At 39.7% G+C, this 27,737-nt stretch overlaps 1 long non-coding RNA gene across 1 annotated transcript in view; it reads right to left on the bottom strand.

Moving 5' to 3' along the window:
- LOC116584689 overlaps window positions 1–26,343 on the bottom strand; it is a 168,285-nt gene extending 141,942 nt beyond the window's left edge. Inside the window, exons 1-2 of the long non-coding RNA XR_004283284.1 lie at window positions 26,307–26,343; window positions 23,394–23,532 (exon numbers count right to left, since the gene is read on the bottom strand). This is a non-coding gene — a long non-coding RNA (uncharacterized LOC116584689). The remainder of the gene's footprint in view (window positions 1–23,393; window positions 23,533–26,306) is intronic.
- Window positions 26,344–27,737: the final 1,394 nt, after the last annotated feature.

Below are 27,737 nucleotides of genomic sequence, written 5' to 3'. Positions count from 1 at the left end.
GTACGTACTCTTTATAATCTTCAGCTTCGAAACCTTCAATAAAAAGATACGACTGCCTCATTTTTAATGGAAATTCCTAAATCTGTAAATTAGTAAAGTGAATTGAATAAAGACATACTCTAATTCACACACTAACTTGGAGATATTCTTTCATTATGAGCCCTTCTCTGAAGTGAATTTAATCAAAGTTTATTCAGTGACTTTCAAAGCAAATCCACCGGCTCACTTTACCTTCCATTTAGGTCCCTAACAACAGGATTTGAGGACTGTTCCTCACTTTAATTCTTTAGCTGTGTGATGCCTACTGTATGTAGAGAATGTTTGCAAGTTTGGAGTCTCTGAACAACACAATGAATTCCCTCTACCAGACCACAACACAATTGCTCGGCTATCAAGGAAAGCTTTTTTATCCTGCTGAGTTCAAAGTTCAAAATTTATTTCTTAGCTTAATGCAATGCTAGTGCAAGTGTGTTTAATATATTCATTCTAAATGCCATCAGAGGACGGTGGTGTCAACATTTTGGCTTTGTTTGGACAGCTTTTGTGCAAGCGCAAACACTGAGTGTATGAAATCTAATGAGATTAGGCGCTTACTGCAAAATTAAAGGCAGGCGACTAGACTTCAAAGACATTACCGCAGTGCAAATCCCTTACTATATTTCTTGGGCCATTTCAGCAAACTGAAGTTTGAGAATCACCTTTACCAAAAGATTTTCTTCATAGCAACCCTTTATTAGAAGACTCGATATTAAATACCTCTTAAAGAGTACATGTTTTTTAGTTGTTGTTGTTTTTTGATCATCATTAAAGAACACTATAATTAAGGAGGATGAAATTGAATCAAGACAAATAAGAATTAACCAACAGCTCTTTCAGGTCCAGAATTAAACATGAATCCTTTAAAGGTTGTGGATTTTGAGTGTGGTACTGTGTTGTTTTTGCAAAAATATAGAAAACAACAAAAGAAATTAGACCTCATCACAACATGATAATGAATCTTCTGATTTTTTTTTCACATAATTAACATAATAAGGGCTTACTATGTCCTAGGCACTGTTCTAAGCGATTTGTACATATTAAATTAATGCCAGCCACAACCTTATGAGACTGCTAATATTATTAGTCTCAATTTACAGATTAGAAAACTGAAGCTTACTGAAATTAAACTGTGGTTTATTAAACTAGAATAATAGACCCAGGGGAGAGTATAGATACATGCTAAAAAATTGAGCTAAGAACCTTGTTTCTAATCACAAGCATTTTTCACTTCAAACAAGAGATACAAAGGACCCGCTGAAGAAAGGACAATAAACAAACCCATATCACCTAAGAATCCTGGACATAAACCAGATTCTAAAAAGAGACATGCAAGCTTCATTATGGCACTCCAGCGATAACACGGTTAGGAAGAAGAAAAAAATCAGAGAGCAACTATAAGCCTTCCCACTTGCAGGGAAAACAGAGGAAAGACAGAGCGATGGATGGAAGAGGGTGCTACTGCAGAGGTCCCCAGTCTAACAAACCCAGCAACCAAGTGTCTAGAACTGTCAATGGTAGTAAGAGGCTAGTTGGAAAAAATGTCTGGAGAAAATAATAACTTCAGTATGGGAATATAACTTTTAGGTTGAATCATACAAAATAGTTTTTGAGGAGCGCCTGGGTGGCTCAGTCACTCAAGTGTCCAACTCCTGTTTTTGGCTGAGGTCATGATCTCAGTGAGGTCATAAGATCGAGCCCCATGTTGGGCTTCACACCCAGAGCTTAAGATTCTCTCTCTCTCTCTCCCCCTCTGCCCTTCCCCCTTTTGTTCTGTCTCTCAGAGAAATAAATAAATAAGTCATTAAGAAAGAAAAATTGAAAATACATCTTTAAAAAATAAGAATTAAAAATTAAATATAAATTTTTGACCATTTTTTTACCTACTAAATTGATAATTGATGCCACCTAAGGTTTTGAGCTATTCAGGTAGGGAGGCTTCTGATAACAGTATGCTCCACTGGACATATGCCTGATACAATAGGAACTGCATATATGGATTTATGTCTCATCTAGACACAGCTGATAATCTGAAGTCAAGTCAGAGGTTGCATTTCTGAAAGTAGAGGATGTCAAGCCATACTCACAAAGAGAGAAGGAACTCAGCAACGTGTGAGAATAAATAAGAAACTGTACCATGACTAACATTAGGCTAGAAATAACTGAATTTTGGGAGTTAAAATCAGAAGCAAAAACTTTGGGTACAGACAAAAGATGACCATAGCATAAATGATTTCTGTCAAATGGCAGATTGCAGGGGCTGGGGATACAGAGAATACATGGTAAGGAAATATGGCTATAAAATGTGTATACACATTCCATTAGCTTACTCATGTAAGAAAAAAGTTGCTTTTTTTTCTTTTTTAATAGAATGACAACATAAATAAAAAGGAGTGAAGACCCTTTGGTACTTTCCTGAAGAAAAAAGAGACCCAGGTATTTCACCAGCAAGAAAAAGAAATGGATAGCGACACAGCAGAGAATACCCAAGAGCAAAGGGTAAAAGCACAGGATCTATTCACATGAGACAGGAGATCCCTCTCCTACAAAGTAATCCAAGCCCTACAAAGGATGGAAAACCTGGTAGATGACTAAGGTTCCACAGGAGGAGGACAATTTCTGCTCATTGTAACTTCATGGCTCAGAAATTTTAAGAAACGATTCTAATAGTTTTCAGTAAGAAAATTCTGCCCTGATCCTCAGGCAATCATGTTCACAGAAACATTATGATTGCTAATGTCCACCAGGAAGTCTTGTTCCTGTATGCATGTAAACATCTGCAGACTGTTCAGACAGACGGTGGGGGGAATAAAGTCTTAACAGTCTTCCTGCACGTAGTGGCATTAGCTTCTGTTAGAAGATCAAGAGTTTAAGAGGCCATTGAAAGTTGTAAAAATTCAGGGAAGTTGCTTCAAGAGAAACTCATAAAGGACAAACAGTAAATGATATATCAGTAACCAGAAAGACAGATGCTGTGCTAGATAATATATCATATCATCAAACTTTATTTCTAACATTTCTTATCCCCACCTCACATTACTTACATTCTGTCACATGTACGTACCCACACACAGATCCTTACAGGGCAGAGATTTCATATTCATACATCTGCTTCTCAAAAGACTTGGCAGTGTCTTGCACATGGTAGACAGTTAATAAAACTATTAGATGAATGGGGTGAACTTCTAAAAGGTTACAAGCTTTGACAGAATTTATAACGTAAGTTTAAAAATATATTAAATGACTTATGAAATGAGAATAATAACTAACATTTGAGTATTTACTATAGGCTCTATTTTTACACAGATAATCTTTTTTTATTAAGGATTTTATTTCTTTCTTCATCAGAGAGAGAGAGAAAGAGAGAGAGCACAGCTAGGTAGAGGGGCAGAGAGAGAGGGAGAAGCAGTCTCTCCATTGAGCAAGGAGCCCGATACAGTACTCTATCAGAGGACCCCAGGATCACGAACTGAGCCAAAGGCAGACACTTAACCGACCAAGCCACCCAGATACCCCTTACAAAGATTATCTAATTTAATTGTCATATAATCTTAAAAGGTAGAGACTACCATTATTGCCATTTTACAGATGAGAGAAATGAGGCTTCAAGAGGTTTGTGGTAGTACAAGGGTTCAAACTTGACGTTTTTCTCAAAACCATTAGGTATATAAAATGCCTGGACAAATGCCAGGCTTCTGTGAGATTGTACACAAGGCAGACACCATAGTACAACATGGGTCACAGTACAACACCCAGCCTGCAACCTGGCATGCATAACAACCACGTAACAACATAACAACCTCTGAAGCACTCTACCTATTTCCTTACCTGCATGGTAAGAAATCGGACGAGATCTTTAAAGGACCTTCCAGGTCTGAACTTCTATAGCTTTAGACCTATTCTCAACAATGGAATTAAAGGTGGTTAAAATTCCTGCATCATTTTAGTTGGCTAATGCCCAAAAGGACTGATAATCATAGTATTTGTAAAATGGAAAGGGATTTATAAAAGTGTAAAAGGCTTTGGGAAGTTAGTCACTGGTCTTAGAATTTGTCTTCAGTCTCAGGCAACTATTCATGCCACCAAGAGACAATAAAAAAGCAAACGTAAAGCAAAAACTCTACAACGTTTTCTTTCTTTCTTTTTTTTTATGTGTCTTAACTAACAACATGCAATAGAAGTAGCTGGATAAGTTAGTATATAATGTTATTCTTGCCACACTCTCAGGAGTGAGACACTAACAAATGAAATAAAACTGAGTGTTCTGATAGCAAGTATGAGTACCATGTCCCCAAACCACTGTATGGATTCAGTGATACAACTTTACAGTTTCTCTAACAAGAAAGCATACCTTTTTAAAGAATGAGTATAAATGACAATGAAATTTTATTTTATTTCATTTTCAAATATGTAATTTATTTTAGAGAGAGAGAGAGAGAGTGTGTGTGTGTGTATGTGTGTGTGTGAGAGAGAGAGAGAGAGAGAGCAGGGGGAGGGGCAGAAGGAGAGAGAATCCCAAACAGATTCCCTGCTCAGCATGGAGCCTGATGCAGGGCTTGATCCCAGGACCCTGAGATGGTGACCTGAGCCAAGACCAAACATCGGAAACCTAACTGATCAAGTCACCCAAGTGCCCGAATAATGGATTTTTAAAACATAACACAAAACACCTATGAAGCTACATCTTCCTGGCCACAAGAAGGCAGAGGTACAATATGCTATCCCCTAAGTATAAAATGATCTTGTTTATACCTGGATAGGAAAACATGTTTATCACTCTTGGGCTAGTCAGAGACCACTGCATTTTCATGTGAAAAGAAATGGATGGGTGGATTCTGTTTAGTGTGTGCAAGGGAAAAAATTCTTCTTCAGATACAGAATTGCCTGCCCCCAAAGACAAAGTTCTTTGCTCCTAATAAGCAAAAAAGAATTTTAACTGTACCATAGTTTTGGTGTTTCCTTATAGCAACTCCCTATATACTGATTACACCTAAAGTATATTAAAGTACATTGTCATCAACTAGGAAACTGTTATCCTTGTTTCTTTCCTTTTGGCCCCCCAAATAACTTAGTCTGGCCCAAACCTCCAGTATTACAACAATTACTCTTTCAGGAATTCCAAAGTCTACTTAAAACTATAGATTACTTTTACTGCTCATTAATAGAAGAGGAAATCCTGTCCTTCAGTCAAAGCCACAGAAAAGTATTTGGTGAATCACCATAAAACACAAGAAAATAGGTAATGACTTCTCATCTTCAGAAATTACGTAGCACTTCTCTTGCAGTTCAACTCATAGGAGACTATTTGCAGAGGAGAATAAGAACAAGAGGTAGATTTTCTCAAGTTAGCAGATGGGAAGTAGGGAGGGTGCACACCATTCCTCTGTGCGTGTGTATGTGTGTGTGTTAATTTAAAGGAAGTCTCACTTTCACAGGAAAACCACCCGCGGTAGTAAAGATGATGACTCTGACCCATCAGGTTGGCAGTTGGGTGAAGATTCTTGGGAAACCAGTCTCTGTGGTTCACCTCACAGCCTGATAATGACAGGCCCCTGCCTTACCCTCAACCCTGAGAAAGAAAAAAATCAACACTAAAAATAAGAAAAGGGGAGTAATGTCCTTGCCAATGCTAGTAGCCAAGAGGCCTAGAAAGAGGCCACTGGATACCCTACTATTTATTGCCCATTTCCACCCATAGGAAGCTGGGCTGAGCGCTTGCCAAAGGAAAGAAAAAATAAAAATGTTCTCCATCCTTCCTGTTTACATTAATAGAACAGAGTCACGTATATCATTTCAACTCTATTATTTTCCCCTTCTACACAGAGCAGTTTTTTAGGTCAAAGCTTTTAAGAAAAAGAATTTTAAATTATATCTTCAAGTTTTATACCCCTACCTTTCATCTATCTTTTACCTTCTTCTGTTACTCAACTGAAATTTATGGAAATAAAAGACTGTTTAATCATCTTATCTAAGGGGCAATGTTTTCTGATTTTAATGGACATAAGTTAAACAATGAGAAGTTCCCTTAGCCTGATATTCCAGAGTGAACCAGCTATTTATTGAGATTGAGTTTACACATATGAACACAAAACAAAACAAAACTTCTTCCCACAGGGAAAATAAGGTCAAATTCCTAGGATAAGAAACCATAATAAATTTAACTTTACTGCAGAAGCCAGTGGTTTGAGGAAAGCTCAAACCCAATCCCCAGTCCACTAACTCATTACATCTTTAAAACAAAGAAAAGAAACACTATTTTTGACATACAATTATTTGTGTACTTCTCAGAGAGGGAATTTTACCAGATGAAAGGGTTCCCCTAAAATCAAAAGAACCTGACTTATAGCTTGTAAAGCCTGCAAAGAGATGGGGTGCTGTCATAGGGAATTTTTTTTTTTTTTAACTTTTTGTATACACACTTGAACTTGCTCCCCATGCCCTTCCCCCAGTCTCGGGACTAAGCATCACAGCCTTCTCTCGGTTGCTGCCAAACTTCCAGACCCCTGCTTCCTGGAGGCTTTCATCACTCTGTTCCCTCAGCCCAGATAGGACTTTCCTCCACCCTTACCCACTCCCTTTGCCTCTCCAACCCTATCTTGTTTTTCTTGTTTTGGTGTAAATGTCACTTCCTCAGGAAATTCTTCTCTGAATTCCCAGTCTGTATTAAATCCCACCCTCCTGCTGCCCTCACCCCCACTCCCCATTATTTGCTCTCATGCCCTTATGTTTCATAGCCCTTAAGACATTTGTGATAAATTAGTTCTCTGTGTAATCATATATTTAATGGCTATGTAATTTTTATGTAATGCCTGCCTTCTGCACTTAATAAACTCCAACACAGCAGGGGTCGTATCTTTCTCGTTGCTGCTTGAGAATGTAAATACTCAATGAACCGCTCTGAATGAGTGACTGAAGGTTGGCACGAAATATTCCTTACTATTCTACCCATATTATTTTTTATTTTCTGGGAACCCTTGAGAATAGAACTGTGGATATTTCATCAGAAATCATCCTATCTGAAGCAAAAGCATTAAAAAAAGGAAAACAGTCCGTGAATCTCTGAGTTACCAAGAAAGAATGGAAAGTAAAGTAAACCTTGCCAAACAGAGGGCTGATGATTGGGATGGATGATAAAGCTAGAGAGGCCAGCTGGGGGTGGGAGGGCCAGATTATTCAGACCAGTATATTAGAAATAATCAAAATCATTTGCATTTAATAAAATGATGTGATTAAGTTGTGAGATTATTTCAGAGGCAAAATGCAGTATTGACTCAAAGGGTAGAGGTTGAAGGCAACAACCAATCCAGAAACTAAAACAGTCCAGTTTTGATGCAAATATGACCTTAATTATTATGGCGGGAGTGGAAAGAGGACAGACTAGATTATGAGATCAAGAAAGACGGTTTGATAAGACTGGGTGAGAGAGGAGAGCTCAAAATTCTTACAGACGTCAAATCCGGTGGAATGGAGTCTTAAAGAGAATGGAGTCATAAAGAGGTCTTCCTTCTGTTCTCAGTTCTCTGGATGATCTTGAACAGATCACTTAACCTGTTCAGCCTCATCTTCTTCATCTCCAAAATGGAAAGATTCAGCCAGATGATCAGCAACGTTTAGCATTATCTGAATTTGGCTATTCACGGAAACCAAAGAGTCGGCAAGGGTCAAGGGTTGGGCAAACAAAAGAATGTGTTTGCTGTTGGACATGTCGAGCTGGAGATAAAGTCAGACAACCAGAGAAAGATCTCCAGCAGGCAGTGGGAACACAGGACAGGTGAGGTGAGCCTCAGAGAAAAGCAGGTCAGGGATGCAGATTTGAGAGTGGAGGGGCCTCAAGGCTTAGTTGAAGTAATGTGCATGAAATAAAATAGCAGAGGGAGATTGTGAAGAAACAGGAGAGAGTCCCTGGCTCAGATCCTCTCCAGTGCAGGGAAGCCCAACCTCATGTCCCTTGTGGCTGTACATCTCCCCTGAGGGTAAAGGGATTCATTTCCATTCTGACCCCATTGTACACTTGCACCTTCTTTCATTCGGACTGGCGGCGGAGTCACTGGTAAGCAAGGTGGGAATCAAAGGTGCTAAGAACTTGCATTTCCTATTGGTTCCTGTGGCAAGTAGAAGACCCCTGAAGTCTTGTGGCAAAGGCAAAAAGACTCTGTGGCCTCTAGTGGTCCCCACTAAAGAGCTGTTCAGTTCAGATGCCCTCCCTCTCGGGGTGCTCCCCTTCCTGGACCGCTGCGGAATCCCCCAGAGGCCACCCAAACCCCGGTGGGACAGCAGAGAGCCCGGCATCGGTGTAATGCTTCAGCGGCAGTCCTGGGAAGAGAACCGTGGTCCTCTGCCTTTCCATCCAATTCTCTTTCCCAGTGATCAGTTCATCTATGAAAAGCATACATGCTATACCTTTAAAATTCCCTTTGCCCTTAACTGTGAATAGTGTTTCATTGTCCACTGTCATCCTACCAGAGAGGGAGCTTTGTGCAGTTGGACAAAACTCGCACCCTTGAGCAGCTGAGAGCTCAGTTTCCTCCAGTGATCCGCAGGCAGGCGAACACTGCCAAGGGCATGATTGTATATCGGTTCTCCTTGAATCGCATATAGGAATATTGTTGCTATGTGGCCTGAGCCAAACAATCCAAGTCACCTGACATCCTCCATCCAACATTTAGGAGTCATCAAACTTAATTTCCCCTTTGTGCAATAAAACACCAAGAGGAAGCTTTAATAGATTGTATTATGTAACGGTTCTATAAAAATAGCAGGCCAGCGCTGGAGCACTTCCTTCCTGGGGCCCAGTAACCTATGCTGAAAGGATACACACTGGTTGCCCCGGCAACCATGAGAGATGACACTAGGGAAAAAAACAGCAACAAAAGGGCCATTTTTTGGCTCCGTCAAATGAGGTCTGGCTTCAAGCTTGTGATACAGTGAATACAGACAGCCCAGCAAAGAGAGAGGAACCAGTTAGCGATTCTACTCAGGCACCAGTAGCCCTGCAAACTGCCCCTGCTTTCAGTTTTTCCCCCACTTTGGTTTTTTTTTTTTTTTTTTTTTTTTTTTTTAAGATGGGGGATAAAAAAGGCCTTTCCCTAGTAATTTCATTTTTTATTTGAAAAAGCAAAATCGTCGATAGGAGTTGAACTGGGGCAATCGGCAAATAACGTTTGTTCTATTTTTTTCTTTCTCTCCTGAGGAGCTCAAAAAATAATTTTGGTTACATGCAATTGTCTTTTGTTTTCTCCTGGTATGTTTGCAATCTGATTACGCAGGAAGCCACTGGTTTAATGGCAATAACCTTTATAAACAACCTCTAAATAAAAAAATAAATCAGGGACACTCAAGCAATAACTCATTTTAAAAGTGAATAATAACCATTTCTGGGATCCTTCCTCACAGCAGACATCAAAGGACTTTGTTTTAATAGACTATAATCTCCTCTCTCCTGCTGTCCTGAATTAGAACCCTACATTTTATTATCATCATTACCATCATTATTACTGCCTCACAAAACAGACTACCATTTTAATTTCAGAAAACTGGTTTTCCCGATACGCTGAGAAGAGTGGCAGAAGGTTCCTAAGTTCCTGACTTGCCCCTAAATGTTTTCCTTCTTCTAAGAGGAAATGGGCCCTCAAGCATATACAAACATGATTTGGAACCTCTGGAAAAAATAAAACCAAGAATGAATCAAATGGGATTTAGTTCAGATCTCTAACACAGAGCCACATCAATAGTTCTTTCAAAGTGATTCTTGAAATCAGTGCTCATAAATATGTAATGCACTTTTTATCCAAAAGACCTGTTTAAATCCTCATACAGTAAATGATTTATTTCAAGATTAAGCACTCTGCACAAAGCAGGCACCCTCTGATGGAGTGGGAATAAAATCCGGGGAAGCAAGTGCTAAAGCATTATGTAAATGTAAACTGCTGGGATTATGATTATCCTGTGCACTGGTATGTTTGCAGAGAGAAAGCCAAAAAAAATTAACTCTGTATTCTTCAGAAAAATGTCTTCTATCTGTCCTGTCTCTTTGGGCTCTGTTCCTATCTCTCACTGCCCTGCACCCCTTCATTCAAAGCCTCACAGCTTCTTGTAATCATGTGCCTGCTTGGCAATTCTCTAATATTAAGACTGTCTTCACAGACTGAAGGAAAGTGGAGATTTAGAAATTATTCACTTATTTTTATCAGTGTATGTTGCCAAGCTCAAGACTCTTGTCTCTGAAGAGTTCCATTTAAGGCAAAAGTCCAGCCTCTGCCATAAAGTCAGTCAAGCCATCTCTCTATACCACATCTGGGTCTCCCGCAGATGGATTTAGAGATAGATTAATCCTTAAACAGCAGATGCTGTTGAAACACAAAACATCCTTTATTATCAAAGTTACAAACTTCAGGCTTAAGTCCTTTAAGACCTAGAACCCTGTATCTTCAGAGAAAACATACCCAGAATGCATGTGTCTTAAAGTTACTTAGTCCTATTTTCCTTTTGTGCTAAGGGTTTTGAAATCAACAGGATTAAGTTGCAGATAGTTGGGTGTTATCCAGATCTTTATTTTGACTCTAAAAAAGGATTGAAGAAGGCTTTGATGAAATGGACATAGTGTTAGCATTCAATAGGAGCTCAACACTAGGGGAGAAGCCTATCTTCGAGGAATACAACAGTGTATCTTGCTTGGTTTTTTGGTCTGTGATTTCAATTTACTGACACTTAAAAGTACATGGCACAAAATAAAGTGTACAGGGGTTATGAAGCTTGGCATGAGTCATTAAATCCATAAATCCTTTGCAGTTATTGAAGAAATACTAAATAAAATTAAACGAGGATAAGTATTTCCCAAGCTTCAAGTTCTCAATTTAGCATCTCATCTAATTGGTTCCTGAGTGGACTATGTCAATATAAATAATGATGTTAATCAACTGTATGACCATTCCATTGAGAGGTTACAAAAGAGACAGTATGGTACATATATTTCTATAGGAGAAATGGTACATAATAACGTATGAGATAAAGTCCCAGAACTGACCAAAGCTTGCTGTTCCTCCTTGAAGAAACTCACAGTCTAGATTAGGGTTTAACACATAAACTTATACAAGATAACTACCACTACTAGGGACTTGGTAAAGACTAAAGAAGTACCACAGGGTAACATGCCAAGGGAGCTTTTTGGATAACAGAGATCTCTGCAGGCTGGACACCCCAGAGAAGGCTCCACGGAGGAGCCAGAACGGAGACTATCTTGAGAAAACAGATAGAATTTAAGCAAATAAAGAGAAGGGAGATTGAGAAGGGAGAAGGCAAAACCAAAGGCAGTCCGGATGCTACCAGCCACAGCACATTCAGAGTGCTATAGGTAAACCAAGTGTTTGGAGGTGAAAACAGCAGGCATGGAGGAGAGAGGCTGGAAGAGGGAAAGGCAGGGAATAGTATTGTTTGGATTTATAAGAAAGAAAATGTAGATCATTCAACATGTAACATGGAGTTATAAGGAAACCTAGCCATCACTTTCATGTGATTTGGGGCAAGATTCAATCTCTGCTTGCCTCAATTTTCTTACCTATAGAGTGAAGATCATAATATAGTAATGACATCAACATACAGTACATTAAATGGATATAAGATGTCACATTATCCAGGGCCCCCAGTTTACATTTGAATTTCATTTAATATCCTATTACTATGTTGACTTTTTCACTGTCAAGTTGTGACATCCATTTGGTAAGACTAGATTCCCCCAACCCAGCCATGGCTATGTCCTTGTTAAAAGAAGGGCACATAGGTGGCTCAGATAGTTAAGCATCTGCCTTTGGTTCAAGTCATGATCTCCAGGTCCTGGGATCCAGCCCCATGTCAGGCTCCCAGCTCAGCGGGGAGTCTGCTTCTCCTTCTCCCTCTGCCTCTCCCACTGCTTATACTCTCTCTCAAATTAATAAAAAAAATATTAAAAAAAAAATAAAGAAAAGAAAAGAAAAAAAGATCAACTGAGAGGAAGGGGAAAAAAATCAGTTGAAGAGTTGAAGCCAGTACACTCTCCCCACGGGTCAGTAGGAGAGAAGAGGCCCGGCCAGAGTAGGCCTATATCCAAATTAAGTCAGTCCCCTGAAGAGATCATACAATTTACCCACTGACATGCTCATCTAAGGGCAGCCATGAGGAGAAAAGTGTCATGGGGTCGGATCAGAGGGTACCCTCACTGGCCCCTTCTCCCCATACCAGACAGCCTTCTGACTTACTGTTTGAGGATCTGATCAAATGCAGCAAAGGTAGTAGGTGCCTGGAAAGTGGACTCCAGTTTTGCAGGCTCCTGGAATGGCTCTGACAGCAGCAGGAGTGACTCACTTTCCAACTTTGGCCCTCTGTCAAGAACCCCACAACACAAAAGTGCCTTTGCCCATTTCTTCCAGAGCCTCTTGGTTTTTAGTAATGCCTCTCTCATCCCTGTTGCACATCAAGCCATAGACTCATGGAACCGCTTACTTGTGACCCACTTCGTTTTGTTTACTTAAAGACTGTTTTCATGACTTTTAGAAAGCCATGCTTGCATCTGGGATTTGTAATTCTAAGTCAGAGAAAGACAGTTGTTATGTATTGTTTAAAATTTGTTTAATAAAAAGGAATTTCTTTGAAAACATCAGGCCAAGCTTATGATGTAAATTTACTGTCTGTAAATTTACAGTGTAGTGACAGAAACTATAACACAGTATGTTAATTGATCAGCGTTGTAAGAAACATTCACTACAGCAATGAAAGAGTATATGGTGTTTTGTTTAAAAGACCTTAATTCAAGATGAGAAATAAGATGTTTTTCATTTGGGTAATTTTCCCTTTAATGTTTTTTTTTTCTTTTTTATCCATCTATATTTACTAACTTTACTATAACAAATATAAATGTCTTATATAATTAGAAATGAAAAATCAAATCATATGACTTCCGATGAGCCAGCAGGTGATTTTCAACTGAAAATTTCATCTCTCAACACCAAAGATCTTTTCTGCAGTTCTTCCTACAGATCTAGAAAGGTAACCTCAGGTGTGTTCCTGAGGTTGAGCAAGCACAGGCCTGATCTGATAGACTCTTAACATCTTGTTGCTTAAGACTAATCAGAAATTGATCCCAGCTTCAGACTCCAGTCCTTTAGAAAAGGAGAGGTGAAGGCGAAGCTTTAGCGAACACTTTTCTTAATGCCACCAAGTTCATAGTTCACATTCCCATGTGGGCTCAGGGAAACAGACAGCAGGTCCTTTCAGAGACCCTGCCTTGGTTTTGTGTTACATAAATTCTACCTGAGACTTTCCTTAGTACAAAGCAAATCTGGGGACTTGAAAGCTACTTTGCTCCCTAGCATCAGGAGAAAAGCCACTTGGAGCAGTATTCTAATCACCTATTCAGTAAAACATTACTAAGGATCTATGCTGATCACTGTAGGGAAAGAAGGCCAGAGAATACATCCCCACTCTGCCTCCAAGGATCCTAGGCCATAGAAGGACAGATAAAACTTGAAACTGTACCCTACTGTAAGAAAATTGTCCAATGACACAAGCACGGTTTGGCCATCATTACTGCCTTTACCTGATGTTTCTGGGCTACAGTCTTCTTAGCTCGGTAGGATTATTCCTCCCTAGTCCTCTGAAGTTAGCTATGACCATGTGATTTGCTTTGGCTAATGAAATGTGAGACAAAGTGATGGGCATCACTATCAAATCGAAGCTTTAACAACTAACACACAGTTGGGGCACCTGGACGGCTCTGCTGGCTAAACATCCAACTCTTGATTTAGGCTTAGGTGATGATCTCAGGGTCATGGGATCAAGCCCTGTCTTGGGCTCTCCACTGAGCCAAGAAGGCTGGCTAAGATTCTCTCTCTCTCTCTTTCTCTCTACCCTTCCCGTGCCCACACCGTGATCTCTTTCTCTCTCTCTCTCTCAAAAAAAAAAAAAAAGAACTAATACAAGATTCACTACATCCCCTTCCTCCTGCCACAGTGACCTGTGTTATTTCAATTAGTGAAGGCTCTGGCAACCTTGAATATGTACAATGTTAAAAGAGAGTTGTGCCAGATTGAGATGGACACGCAGTGTGGGAAAGACATAAAATTTTCTAGTTTTAAGGCAGTAACAATTTGGGGTTGACTTTTCCTGCAACATAACCTAATATCCTAATTAATACACAGGAAATCCACACATGTTATGTTCTACACTCTTATTATCTCTATTTTACAACTAAAAGCACTAAGTCATAAGAAAAATAGCTCATCCATGTTAGGTCAAATGAGGATCGCTACACCTATACTCATTTTATATTTAAGGAAACTGAGTCTTATTTAAAATGAACTCCTAAGGTCACACAGACAGTAAGTAAAAGGCTCAGAACTCAAACCTGTTCTCATTTCATAATGCCTTGCAGTAAAGAGTTGTGGCCAAACCCTTGGTTTAGCAAGGGATGGCCTAAGTGGAAAAGATTGCTCCCCGTCAGAGCTAATAGGGGCAGCTTTCAGACAAGAAGTGGGATCTTCTGTGGGCTCAGAATGGTCAAGAATGTTAAGAATGAAAGGGCTAGGGGCGCCTGGATGGTTCAGTGGGTTAAAGCCTCTGCCTTCGGCTCAGGTCATGATCCTGGGGTCCTGGGATGGAGCCCCATGTTGTAGGGCTCTCTGCTCAGCAGGGAGCCTGCTTCCACCTCTCTCTCTCTGCCTGCCTCTCTGCCTACCTGTGCTGTCTGTCAAATAAATAAAATCTTTTTTAAAAAAATAATAAATTATAAATAAAAAGAATGAAAGGGCTAGAAAAACAGCATTACACACAGGTGGAAGTATAGGAAAACCACTTGGCAACACTGGGTCTAGATGCAGATAGAGTGGTCGTGGTAGGGGATTCAGAAAAGGCAAACTAGGGACAGTTTATATAAATCTGTGAATGTCATCCTTAGGAGTTTTAGCTGTAGGCAACTGGGAGACATCAGATGTCTTAATGAAAATGGTGGTTCAGCATATTAATTTAGCCACATCTCTCAGCATAGACCAGAGTCAACAGAGACCAATTAACTATTTCAGTTAGTGAAATTAACTATTTTAGTTAGTGATAAAGTTTAAGGGCTTGAATAGCATTTTAGCCTTTGCAATAGATGGGAGAAGATCAATGTAATACAGCACACGAAAGAAGAATCGTAGAACTAAGTTCACTGATTGACAGAGGAGAGGCAGACAGTAATGGGTATGCAAATATCTGTGTTAGGTAGAATGCTGCTTTATAATTGTGCCCATGGGGAATCTGCAAAATCTGATACTACAGATTTGACAAATATTATCTAATTTACTCATAGCCAAGACTCAGGAATTCTAGAAAAATTAACTAATGGTATAGTCAGGAAGGCATGGGTTTTCATAAAAGATTAGCTTGCCCTTACTACTTAACTGACCTTGGGAAATTTGGTTTAACCTTTAAAAATCTCAGTAATACCAGGGTGCCTGGGTGGCTCAGTGGTTAAGTGTCTGCCTTGGGCTCAAATCATGATTCCAGGGTCCTGGGATTGAGCCCTGCATCAGGCTCTTTGTTCTGTGGGAAGCCTGCTTCTCCCTCTCCCACGCCCCCTGCTTGTGATACTTTTCTCGCTGTGTGTGTGTGTGTTCTCTGTGTCAAATAAATAAATAAAATCTTTTAAAAAATAAAAAGTAAGTAAAAAATAAAAATCCAGTAATACAACTTCAAGGATCAAATACTCTAGTATATACAAGGACCTTGCAAGGTACCTGGTTCATAGCAGGTACCCAGTAAATATCAGTTTCTTCCACTAACATTCCAAACTAGATGGGGGTACATACTATTATGCAATGTTGTTCAACACTCCCTGAGAACCTGCAATGTGGATTTATAAATCTTAAATTGGCAAAGATACTCTGCAAATTTTTCCCAACGTATTTTTTTCTAAAATCACTTGCTACTAACATAGTATTATTAGTAGTACTTTAAGAATTAAAATTTTTATAAATCACAGTAAAGTGCTCCTTGGCCACTTGGTGACACAGAAAAGAGCTGAATTGAGAATGATGAAAGGTCATTAAGCCTTTCCCCAGTTTAGAAGACATCTCATAACAAGTATCAACCATCTTGAACAGAAAGACAGTCAAAGAGAAGAGGCTAGAAGCACTACAACATCCTTCTGCTCTTCATCCAGGATAACAATAGTCCACTGTGGAAAATAGATAATGTCTGTTGTAACTCATGATAACCTGTTACTGCTACCTCCTTCCTCAACACGGATACACATAAACTTGGGCAGAGAAGCACTTAAAAGAATGGTAGTCACAGTATATCAAACATGGCTCACATTCTGATCCAACAGCCATATGATCACCAACAAAGTCTCTTTCTAAGGAAGCAATACTTGGGGAAAACAGTCTTTTACTAGGAGAAACGTACCCATCCTGGCACTACTGAAGCTCACGTGCTTAAGTCTGAGTCCGGGTTCACATGTAACAAATACTAAACAATTACACATTGTAAATATTTTGTGTTCTTGTGAATGTCATTAATTCCCGTAACAACATCATCAATAGTGGCTACACATGCTTTAGTCTCTACAAAATAAACTTACTTTGAAACTCTGTCGTTACAGGAAAGAATTTCAGAAAGTATGATGATGCTGGTGCTCTGTGTTGCTTGGTTGTATCAAATATAATTTTCTTAGAGGTTTGAGAAGTTCTCAGTTTCCAGGGCAATGGCCTAAAGTAGCTCCAAGAAATATTATAAGCTTAATTCTGTTTTGAGCCATCAATTGACCTTGAGGTAAATGACTGGGTAAATAAATATTATTTTATTAACCTAAATTCCCATGCCAGATAAATTAAATAAATGCCTCAAGTAAATTCTCATGCCAGAAGGGAAAAAGGCAATCAGTAATTCTGGTGCATTTACTTAGAAGATTCACCGTGTGCATCTTACAAAGTAGAACTGATCTACAATCTCTTCTTTCCTAAGCAGAACAACCTTGTCCTCACCAGAACTTGACATGTTCCGGAAGGAAGAATTGGATCACCATATCTTCTGAATATGAAAGTTTCACAGCCTAACCACTCTAGATCACTGTGGCCCAATACATGGTTAGAAATAGGCAGTATATTTGACCAGTGTTTCATTCAGACATTAGTCTCTTTACTACCTAAAAGAATCAAACAGTCCTAACCTGGAATTCAAATGACAAGAAAAACAAAATAGTTCTGAATAGCCAAGCAAGTTATCTAATTTCGTTGATTTGAAAAATCTAGTAACTAAGGAAGAAATGTTCTTTAAATTGTAAGATTCTTTTAAATAAATCAATTGGGGGCACTTGGGTGGCTCAGTGGGTTAAATCTTCTGCCTTTGGCTATGGTCATGATCTCAGAGTCCTGGGATAGAGCCCTGCATCCATCAGACTCTCTGCTCAGCAGGGAGCCTGCTTCCCTTCCTCTCGCTCTCTGCCGGCCTCTCTGCCTACTTGTGATCTCTGTCTGTCAAATAAATAAATAAAATCTAAAATAAATAAAAAAATAAGTGAATTGTAGTTTATGAGGCTTCCCTGTAGTTCATCTTCATTGAGCTTATTATAAAAGAACATCGGCAAAACTCTGACCTTCAAGAATCCAACTGTTCTCATGTCTGTTGTTCTTTATCACAAGTATAACATGTTTTCCACAAAAGCTAACTATAATAAAATTGAGTATTCTGTAACAACTAAGAAAAGGAATAGGGAAAAATAAAATCTTAGCAGGAAAAAAGATTCTATCCATCTACTAGCATTAATATTAATAAAGCATGCAAGAAGAAAACCAGAAAATAACTTGTTAATTAGAATTGTTTCCAAGTAAGTATTTTCCAAAGGATATCATAGGCTTCAGTCATAACTGGTTCTTAAATTATATATGTTTACAAGCACTGTGGTATTTTTTTAAAGTTTACCAATAACCTAAAAAGCTCTGGGCACATATACAAAAAAATAATTTTTTAAAATGCCACAACTAAATTAGATTCTGTGGTAAAAAAATAAAAAATAAAAAATCTAAACCTTGAACTACCCCATAAAAGAGGAGGAAGGAAAATAACCCAGCTGGATAGCCACAGAATGCCAAACCAAAACTATATACTTTTGTCCCATGCCCTGAATGCCAAGGAACTTGGGATGAAAACAACCACAAGTAACCACCATGCCACCTTCTACCTTACATAGCCACACTGTTGGCAGACAAAACCCTACACGCAGTGTTCCAGCAATAATCATATGTGAAAGTCTGGTCGACCACTTCTTCAAACAGAGGAATGACATATAGGCTTTAACCCATCTTTTCTGATGAGAGAGTTAAGGTCCAGATCTGAAACCACACCCTAGCCACTTCCTATCCTCAAACACACTGGCCAGCGAAACCTTTGGGAAATGGGCCAAATGGCGATGGAAACCCTACAACTTCAATTTCCTTCACTTCTGGTCCAGTCATTTACCAGAACTGTAACCAAGTAGCAAAATGCACTGCTTTGAGTTCCAGCTTTTTTTTTTTTTTCTTTCCCTATCCCTATCCTTTGGTAGAGATGCTCACAGTCAAATCTCCAAGAGGCAGGAAGCCAGATAGTAACCGTAAGCCGTGCTAGCTAATCTCCCCAAATAATGAAGAAATAGCTGTGGCTCCTGGAGGAAGCCAAGAACCGGAAGCACATAGGATCGTATAAGAACAGCTGAGCTGCAGCTCCCGCAGGAGGCAAAACCCTTTGTGGAGGAGATCAGGTTGTAGGAACGGATAGCCAAAAGGACATATGCATTCTAAATGCCTCTAGTCCTTGCATTCATTTTTTTTAATGCCTAGAGTCCTTTTAAATATCAGATCATAAAGCATGGTGTGACACATTTCATCAAAGTCGCCTGGGGCAGAGATTACAGAAAAGCAGAGGACTGGAGAAGCACAATGAAGAAACTTCAGGAGTGGACAACCTTTTACATCTACTTTTCCAAAGTATACGAGAAAAATTGCTACTTGATTAGTACTTGATTTATATCATAATAAATAATAATAATGTCAATAAAGCTCTAACAGAGCCCTTAGCTTGGATAGATAGTCAGTAAATGAAATCAACTGGATTTATTCATTCTACAACACTGACTGAGAACCTACCATCTGCTGGGCAGTCTGTTGGACCCCGGGATTAAAGAGATTAAAAAACCTATTCTTGCCTTCAGGGATCTGTTTAGCCCCACGATGATAAAGGTCATGCAGAGCAAAACCATACCAGAAACATACCAAGAGTATTAAAATGAGCAGACTCCAAGACTGTGTGAAGTTCAATGTCGAAATGCTTCTGAACAGGACAAAGGAAACACCATCATAACACTGTCTTACAGTTGTACATCTTAGCATACAAAAACCTGGTTTTGTTGATTAACATTTCTGATGGTCGACTACAACCATCTGCTTTCATATTTCATGATACTACACTACTTCAGAACCTGGAGGAACCTAGAAACACTGACTCCTCCTTTTAGAAATGAGGCTCTGAGAAGTAGAGTGACACACCCAATCTCGAGTGCATATTAACACATGGAGTGCAAAATAAGGAAGAGAATGAGGGAGGGAGAAAGGAGGGGAATTAAGTATTATTTGCCGAGCGCTAACTGTTTTGCCAGACATTATTATTAAGCTATCAACATCTAATGCTTATAACAAAATACAGCAAAGTAGATATTATTACCTCTACTTTACCAATGAGGAAACTGAGGCTCAGACAGGTTAAGTGACTTGCCCAAAGCCACATGGCTAATAAAGAGGAAAGCCTGTTCATTCAACACCTCACAACGATATCACAGCTCCCCTTCATCAGCGCTGCTCTTTTTATAACTGCCTCTTTGGAACAGAAGTCGGCTCCCCCTCCTTGGTGGGCTCTTAATTGGGGCTGACTTTGAATCTTCAGGACCAGTGTGATGTTAAGAAAGAAAGAAAGAAAGAAAGAAAGAGAGAAAGAAAAGAAGAGAAAAGGAAAGGAGGGAGCAGGAAGGGAGGAAGGAAAAGGAAAATACATTCACTAACGTTCAGGATCCTTCCTAATCTAGGAAAGCTGATATTGCTCAGATAACTTCTCCCCCTAACAATATGCTTCACAGGGCTTTTCACAGAGGTCTAATTTTCATTTTCACCCTAAACCTCAATATTCACCATGTGCTAGTATTTAGCTTCCAAACCTCAAAATAATCAATCTCTATCATATTATTGTTCCTTGGCTGCCAGAAATCTCTTCAGAGGCCTTATTGGAAATGTTACTAACCCTTCAAAATGCCGACTGGCATCATTCTCGAACTGTTCTGTCACATCATCTCTAGCACCATCCTCCACCAAGGCATCCAGGAGGAAGTCTTTGCTACACATGTAGGATTAGCTACAGATGAGTGGCTGTAATCTATTTAAGAGGTCTGTGTAAATGCAGAAAGGAAATCACTGTAAACTCCATTCCCTCAAGACAAAGTCTGTTTACAAGAACTATTGATTAAAAATATTAAAACAACTCCCTCCCATGCTGGTGAGTGCCTATTTTTCAGTGATTACAGTCACCAATAAAAGTAGTGGTTAAAATATACTTAAAATAGGTACCACATTTACATTTGAAAATACTTTCAGCAGAGCAGGAAATGTTGAATTGTTTTGAGGGCAGTTAAGAAAAATGAGTTTAAAAAAAAAATAGCACAGAGAGTTTTCTTACCTTAACTGACATAAATGAGACTGCATCACAACAATGCTTTTTAATTTACCAAACTGTAGAAAGAATGGAGAAATTAGAAGTCAATTATCCAGATTCCTAAACATGTCCTGCAGTCACCAGCTAATTGTTTAAGCTTCCACTTCCTTTTGTCTGTGTGTTGGGTTTGAAGGGAGGAGGAAAAGAGAAAGGGAACACATAGAAAACAGATGTGGAAATAAATATTTATCAACACAAAATCTTGGCAAGCGTTGATCTTTATATTGCCCTCACACCACGTTTTCCAAGTTTTCGCATTTCCCCAAGCCCCAAAGAATTCAAAGCTAGAAAAGAAGATAAAAACCTTTTCTAGGTTTTCCACAGAGTTAGGGAAGCTTCTTTGGAAAATTCTAATGCCTCCCCCTTAATCTAATATTAATAAATGTTTTTGACCCAAGGAATTTCTGCCAGAGAATGGGAGAAATAAAAGGTTCATTTAGCTGGTTTGTCCTGTCCTTGGACTTCCAGGCAGAATAAACAGCACCTTGTGACAAAGGCGGACCACAGGCTGGCGGAGCTCCAGGCAGACACTGGGGGATGCAGTCTGTTTATCAGACAGCACATTGTCTTAACCAGGATGTGGTTGGCCTTTGTAACAAGAAGTATGCAAATGAGTTTCCCAGAGACCCAACACCCTGCCCCCCCACTACCCCTCCCTCTGGCCCCCACTGGTTCCTTCAGTAGACACAAGCTAATGGTGGCTGTCCTGAGAACAGAGCAGAGAGCTGCAGAGAGACAAGGGGAAAAGGAAGCATCCAGAATTAACCAGATTAGCCCTACAAAACTTTTCAAGAAACACACCACAAAGAAGACAACTCCAAACCACCCTGCTTCAAGAGGGGGGAAAAAATTGTTTTAAATAGGATCGCAAATTTTTTAATGCTCAAAAACTAAAAGAATTTTTAATCTGGCTCATTTATTCTCAGCACAGGCAAATGCAACAAGGCTTTAAAATGCTCCGTTTTCTCGAAGGAATACTGCATATCCAGAGGATCAGCAAAAATGCTGCCAAGAGTATCTCTATTAACTTCAAATATAAAATGGTGCTAATAGTGGTACCTACGATATTTGATGGCTGGAAGGATTAAATGTAATGAATAGCAAACAATTTAGCACCATGCCCAGCATATTATCTGTCTCAGAAAATGTTAGGGGGGTTTATATTATGCACATTATTGAACGATGCATCACAAAAGCACAAAGAATGAGAAAAGTACCAGAGGAGAAGAATAAGAGTGGGAGAGGCAATTAAGGAGAAGAAAGAACAGTACACCACTTGCCAGTTTAAAGAGTTTAATGAATTACTAGTTTGTATAGACTTTGGAGTCAGGCAGGCCTGACCTTACATAACACTGGGAAAATTCCATAATCCCCAGTCTCTGGGTTATTTACCTGTCATATGAGTACAACATTTACTTCACAGGGCTATGAGAAGTGAATGAGACAACACATTAAAGTGACTAGCCCAGTGCCAGGCACATAGAAGCCACTCAATAGTGGCAATGATTTGTTTTATTTACACAACCCTATAGTTGGGCTCAAATCTACTCTTTGTAGCGGTGAGATATTAGGCAAATTACTTAACCTTTCTGGGCCTTAATTTTCTTAACAGCCAACCAGGGATAACACCTCCCTCACCAGGTTTGATGTGAAGATTAAATAAACTGCAATGCCTTTAGATTAGCTTCTGGCACTAAAAGCAGATTAGCCATTACTGGTGCTAATTTATTATTATTAACATTTATTACTTGATGTGTATAGTTAATCTCACTTTACTGCTAAATTCAGTGAGGCATGGAATGGTTAGCTGGCTTAACTGTGATCAAATGGCCATTTCTGGCCATCAGAACTGTACCGGGTATGTTGGAAAACTTTCATATAATCCTAAGAACTGATATTAATTATGCCTCATTATTTCAAGGGATGTCTTCAAAGTAGGCAAATAATGGTTTTCTCAAGATGGTTGGTTCACCTTCTTCTAGCTCCCTCACAGCACCTGTCACCTGTGAAACAATTTTTCCCTTAGCCAGAATAGAAAGGAATAGGAGTAGAAAGAATAGAAAACCAATATCAGAATCATTTCAGAAAAAAAAAAAAAATCTGACAAATTTCAGTTACTAGGTATGTTCTATACTGAAAATGTTTCATCTGGCTACCTCCACATTTCTACAAGCATGGTGCCAGATACTTATATGAGCAAAGGATGGCCCAGCAAATACAGTTGTTCCCCTTTATCCACAGGCAGATACATTCTAAGACCCTCAGCGGATGCCTGAAACCACAGGTAATACCAAATCCTATATGTACTCTGGTTTTTCCTATACACACATACATATGATAAAGTTTAATTTATAAATTAGGCATAGTAAGAGATTAACACTAACTCATAGCAAAAGAAATTATAACAATAGACTGCAATAAAAGTTCTGTGAATGTGGTCTCTCTCTGTCTCTAAATATCTTATTTTACTATACTCCCCCTTCTTAAGATGATGTGACATGACAAAACGCTTATGTGATAAGATGAAGTGAGGTGAAAGGAGGCGTTCTGATGTAGCTTGAGGTTACTACTGACCTTTTTTTTTTCTAGATTTTATTTATAAGTGACCTCTATACCTGATGTGGTGCTCGACCTCACAACCCCGAGATCCAGAGTTGCACGCTCCATGGACTGAGCCAGCCAGGCACCCCCTGACTTTCTGATGATAGGTCAGAAGGAGGGTCATCTGCTTCTGACCCAGTCATCAGTGGGGAACTGAAACCACAGAAAGAAAACCAGAGATAAGGGGACTATTATATACTAATGAAGACATTTCAGGTTTTTCTGATATATATTAATACAAAAAGATTTGTATACTATAAATAAGATGCCTTATTTATATGCTTTTCTAGCAGCTCCCCCATACCTGTAATATAAAACATGTCGTGCTTCATCGTGATTTCTTTCATTTTCCCAAACTTTTTAACTATTGAGAATATGAGAGAAGTGTCTCTGTCTTATTTCGATCTGTACCTCCTGTTACTAGCATGTAGCAGTATGGGGCCAGAAGCCACTCTGCCTGGATTTAAATCCCACCTTTAAAATTCAATAGCCATTGGGGCGTCTGCGTGGCTCAGTCAGTTAAGTGTCTGCCTTCAGCTCAGGTCATGATCCCAGGGTCCTGGGATCAAGCCCTGGATCGGGCTCCCTGCTCAGTGAGGAGCCTGCTTCTCCCTTTTCTGCCACCACTCCCGCCTGCTTGTGCATGCTCTCGCTCTCTCTCTCTCTCTCTCTCTATCTCGCATGTGTGCCCTATCTCAAATAAGTAAGATCTTTAAAAAATAAAATAAAATTTAATAGCCATGTGACCCTGCAGTGATGTATACATCACTGAAATTCTCTGTGCCTCAGTCCTTACAACTATAAAATTAGGGTAAAAAGAGTATCAGCCTCATGAGACTGCAATGAAGATTAAAGACAATACATGGCAAGGGCTTAGAATGGGACCATTTTGGAGATTCAATAGTAAATGCTGTATTCTTTCACTACTACTATTATCATTATTAGTGATAACTGACAGACATGTTCCTACTCGTGTACAGCTCACATATTATTGCTTGAGACAGATAAACAAATATATCAGTAAGAGTAATCAGGTAGCAATGTGCACTGTGATGAACACAATAAAGGGCACTGTGATGAAATGCAGTTGGAAAACTATTTAGATTGGAGGGTCAGAGAAGGCCTCTGATAAGGATGTGATAATTCAAAGTAATACCAGAAAGAAACCAGATTTAAGGAGCCATGGAGAAAGAACATTCCACAGACAGGGGAGACTAGCCCCAGAGCCGTAAGCAGGAAGGAGCTTGTCTGGTTCCAGAGCAGAAAGAATGCTGGTGTGGTTTGGCCAGAGTATAGTCAGTGAGGAAGAAAGGAGTAGGAGATAATGCTGCAGAGGTGGGTATGAGCTAGAGAATACAGTCTGTGTAAAATCAGGGGAAGAGTTTGAATTTCATTTCAGGTGTGGCGAGATGCCTTGGTCAAGTCTCACGAACTTACGATCTCATTCATATTTTGAAATAATCACTCCGGCTGCTATGCAGTTTGGAATCAGGGAGTTAAATTTGAAAGCTCTTGCATTATTACTGCAGACCAAAACAAAACAAACAGAAAGAAGGTACCTTATATTAGGATGGTAGTGGTGGACACAAAAAGTAGACGAATTTGAAGATAAAAATAACCAGATGTGTTGATAGATCAACAATATAGGTCACTGAGGTAAATATACTAATTAAAGGAATGAGATGTCCAGATTACATTGTACTTTCCTAAATTAGTGCTTTAGGTTTATCTCTAATTTAAACTCAGGTAAGTCAGAAGGTCTAAAATGGACATAAAAAGAGATAAAGCTATATTTTAAAAAAAAATTCCAGTAAGTATGGAGGAAAGCTGAAAACTTCAGGGCTGTTGATCCTCTTCCCTCAGCAAGACCTGCAGGAGGCTACAAGTCCCTAGGGAAAACCCTTCTTACTGCGAAGTCCCTTACCAATTTGACATGGAGAAAATAGGCAATATGGATTAATAGAGGAAGGGGGCTGGGTTTCTGCACCTGGGGTAGTGGGTGACTCCTCAAAGTCTCTGAGGGGAATGAGGGAGACCCAGAAGTTCCCACAAGCCTTAGTGACGAGCCCAGAAGAACTAGACAGGCTGTTGCAGCAACAGAGACCCAGTGTGAGAGAAAGAAGAAACCACAGAATATGAATATTACTCAATCCAATGCCCATACACCCCAAAACCCAGAGAGGATTAGTCGTACCTCAACACAGTCTCGCAAAAGAGACTAATAGGGACACAGAGAACGGTGACAAATCCATGTCACTGTTATCCATGTTATATAATCTCACCTCATATTCCAAGAAGTCTCCTAGAGGAGATCCAAAAAAACCTGAGCATTTACCCCAAAGAGCATAAGTAACCCTAAGGAACTAGGATACAATTAACTGGAAGGTTCTAAATTTCTTCCTTTCTAGCAGAGTAAAGGCTTATGAAGAAAATTAGCTCAAATATAAAAAATAAAGAAGCGGGAGGAGTCAAGATGGCTGAGAAGTAGCAGGCTGCGACTACTTCAGCTAGCAGGAGATCAGCTAGATAGCTTATCTAAAGATTGCAAACACCTACAAATCCATCGGCAGATAGAAGAGAAGAACAGCAATTCTAGAAACAGAAAAACAACCACTTTCTCAAAGGTAGGACTGGCGGAGAAGTGAATCCAAAGCGATGGGAAGATAGACCCCGGGGGGAGGGGCCGACTCCCGGCAAACGGCGGAGCAACGGAGCACAAAATCAGGACTTTTAAAAGTCTGTTCCGCTGAGGGACATCGCTCCAGAGGCTAAACCGGGGTGAAGCCCACGAGGGGTCAGCGTGGCCTCAGGTCCCGCAGGGTCACAGAAAGACAGGGGTGTCTGAGTGTCGCAGAGCTTACAGGTATTAGAATGGGGAAGCCGGCTACAGAGACAGAGCCGACAGTGAGCTCACAGCTCGGGGTTACCTTGAACTGGTCGCAGGCTCCCTGAGCTCGGAGCGCGGCCGGAGGTCAGGCAGACGGGAGTTACTGGGCACTGTTCTCTGAGGGCGCACTGAGGAGTGGGGCCCCGGGCTCTCGGCTCCTCCAGGCCAGAGACAAAGAGGCCGCCATTTGTATTCCCATTCTCCAGAACTCTACGGAAAGTGCTCAGGGAACAAAAGCTCCTGAAAGCAAACCCGAGCGGATTACTCACCCCCTGGTAAGGGCGGTGCAATTCCACCTGGGGCAAAGACACTTGAGAATCACTACACCATGCCCCTCCCCCAGAAGATCAACAAGAAACCCAGCCAAAACCAAGTTCACCTACCAAGGAGTGCAGTTTCAATACCAAGGAGATCAGCAGAATTCGAGAGGAGGAGAAAGCAAAGCACAGAACTCATGGCATTCTCCCTATGATTCTTTAGTCTTGCAGTTAATTTAATTTTTTTTTCTTTTTCATTTTTTTTCTCTTCTTCTGCTAAAATTTTTGTAACTTTTACCCTTTTCTTTTTTAACTAGTCTATCTAATATATATATATATATATATATATATATATATATATATTCTTTTTTATACATTTTTTTATTCGTTTTCATTTTTTAATTTTTTTCTTTCTTTCTTTCTTTTTTTTCTTCTTTCTTTCTTTCTGAACCTCTTTTTATCCCCTATCTCCCCCCTCACGATTTAGGATCTCTTCTGATTTGGTTAAAGCATATTTTCCTGGGGTTGTTGCCAGCCTTTGAGTATTTTACTTGCTCCTTCATATACTCTTATCTGGACAAAATGACAAGGCCGAAAAATTCACCACAAAAAAAAGAACAAGAGGCAGTACCAAAGGCTAGGGACCTAATCAATACAGATATTGGTAATATGTCAGATCTAGAGTTCAGAATGACGATTCTCAAGGTTCTAGCCAGGCTTGAAAAAGGCATGGAAGATATTAGAGAAACCCTCTCGGGAGATATAAAAGCCCTTTCTGGAGAAATAAAAGAACTAAAATCTAACCAAGTTGAAATCAAAAAAGCTATTAATGAGGTGCAATCAAAAATGAATGCTCTCACTGCTAGGATAAATGAGGCAGAAGAAAGAATTAGTGATATAGAAGACCAAATGACAGAGAATAAAGAAGCTGAGCAAAAGAGGGACAAACAGCTACTGGACCACGAGGGGAGAATTAGAGAGATAAGTGACACCATAAAATGAAACAACATTAGAATAATTGGGATTCCAGAAGAAGAAGAAGAAAGAGAGAGGGGAGCAGAAGGTATACTGGAGAGAATTATTGGGGAGAATTTTCCCAATATGGCAAAGGGGACAAGCATCAAAATTCAGGAGGTGCAGAGAATCCCCCACAAAATCAATAAGAATAGGCCCACACCCCGTGACCTAATAGTAAAATTTACAAGTCTTAGTGA

Source organism: Mustela erminea, chromosome 2 (genome assembly GCF_009829155.1).
Source record: "Mustela erminea isolate mMusErm1 chromosome 2, mMusErm1.Pri, whole genome shotgun sequence".
Lineage (NCBI taxonomy): Eukaryota > Metazoa > Chordata > Mammalia > Carnivora > Mustelidae > Mustela > Mustela erminea.
This window is presented reverse-complemented; position numbering and strand designations above follow the sequence as displayed.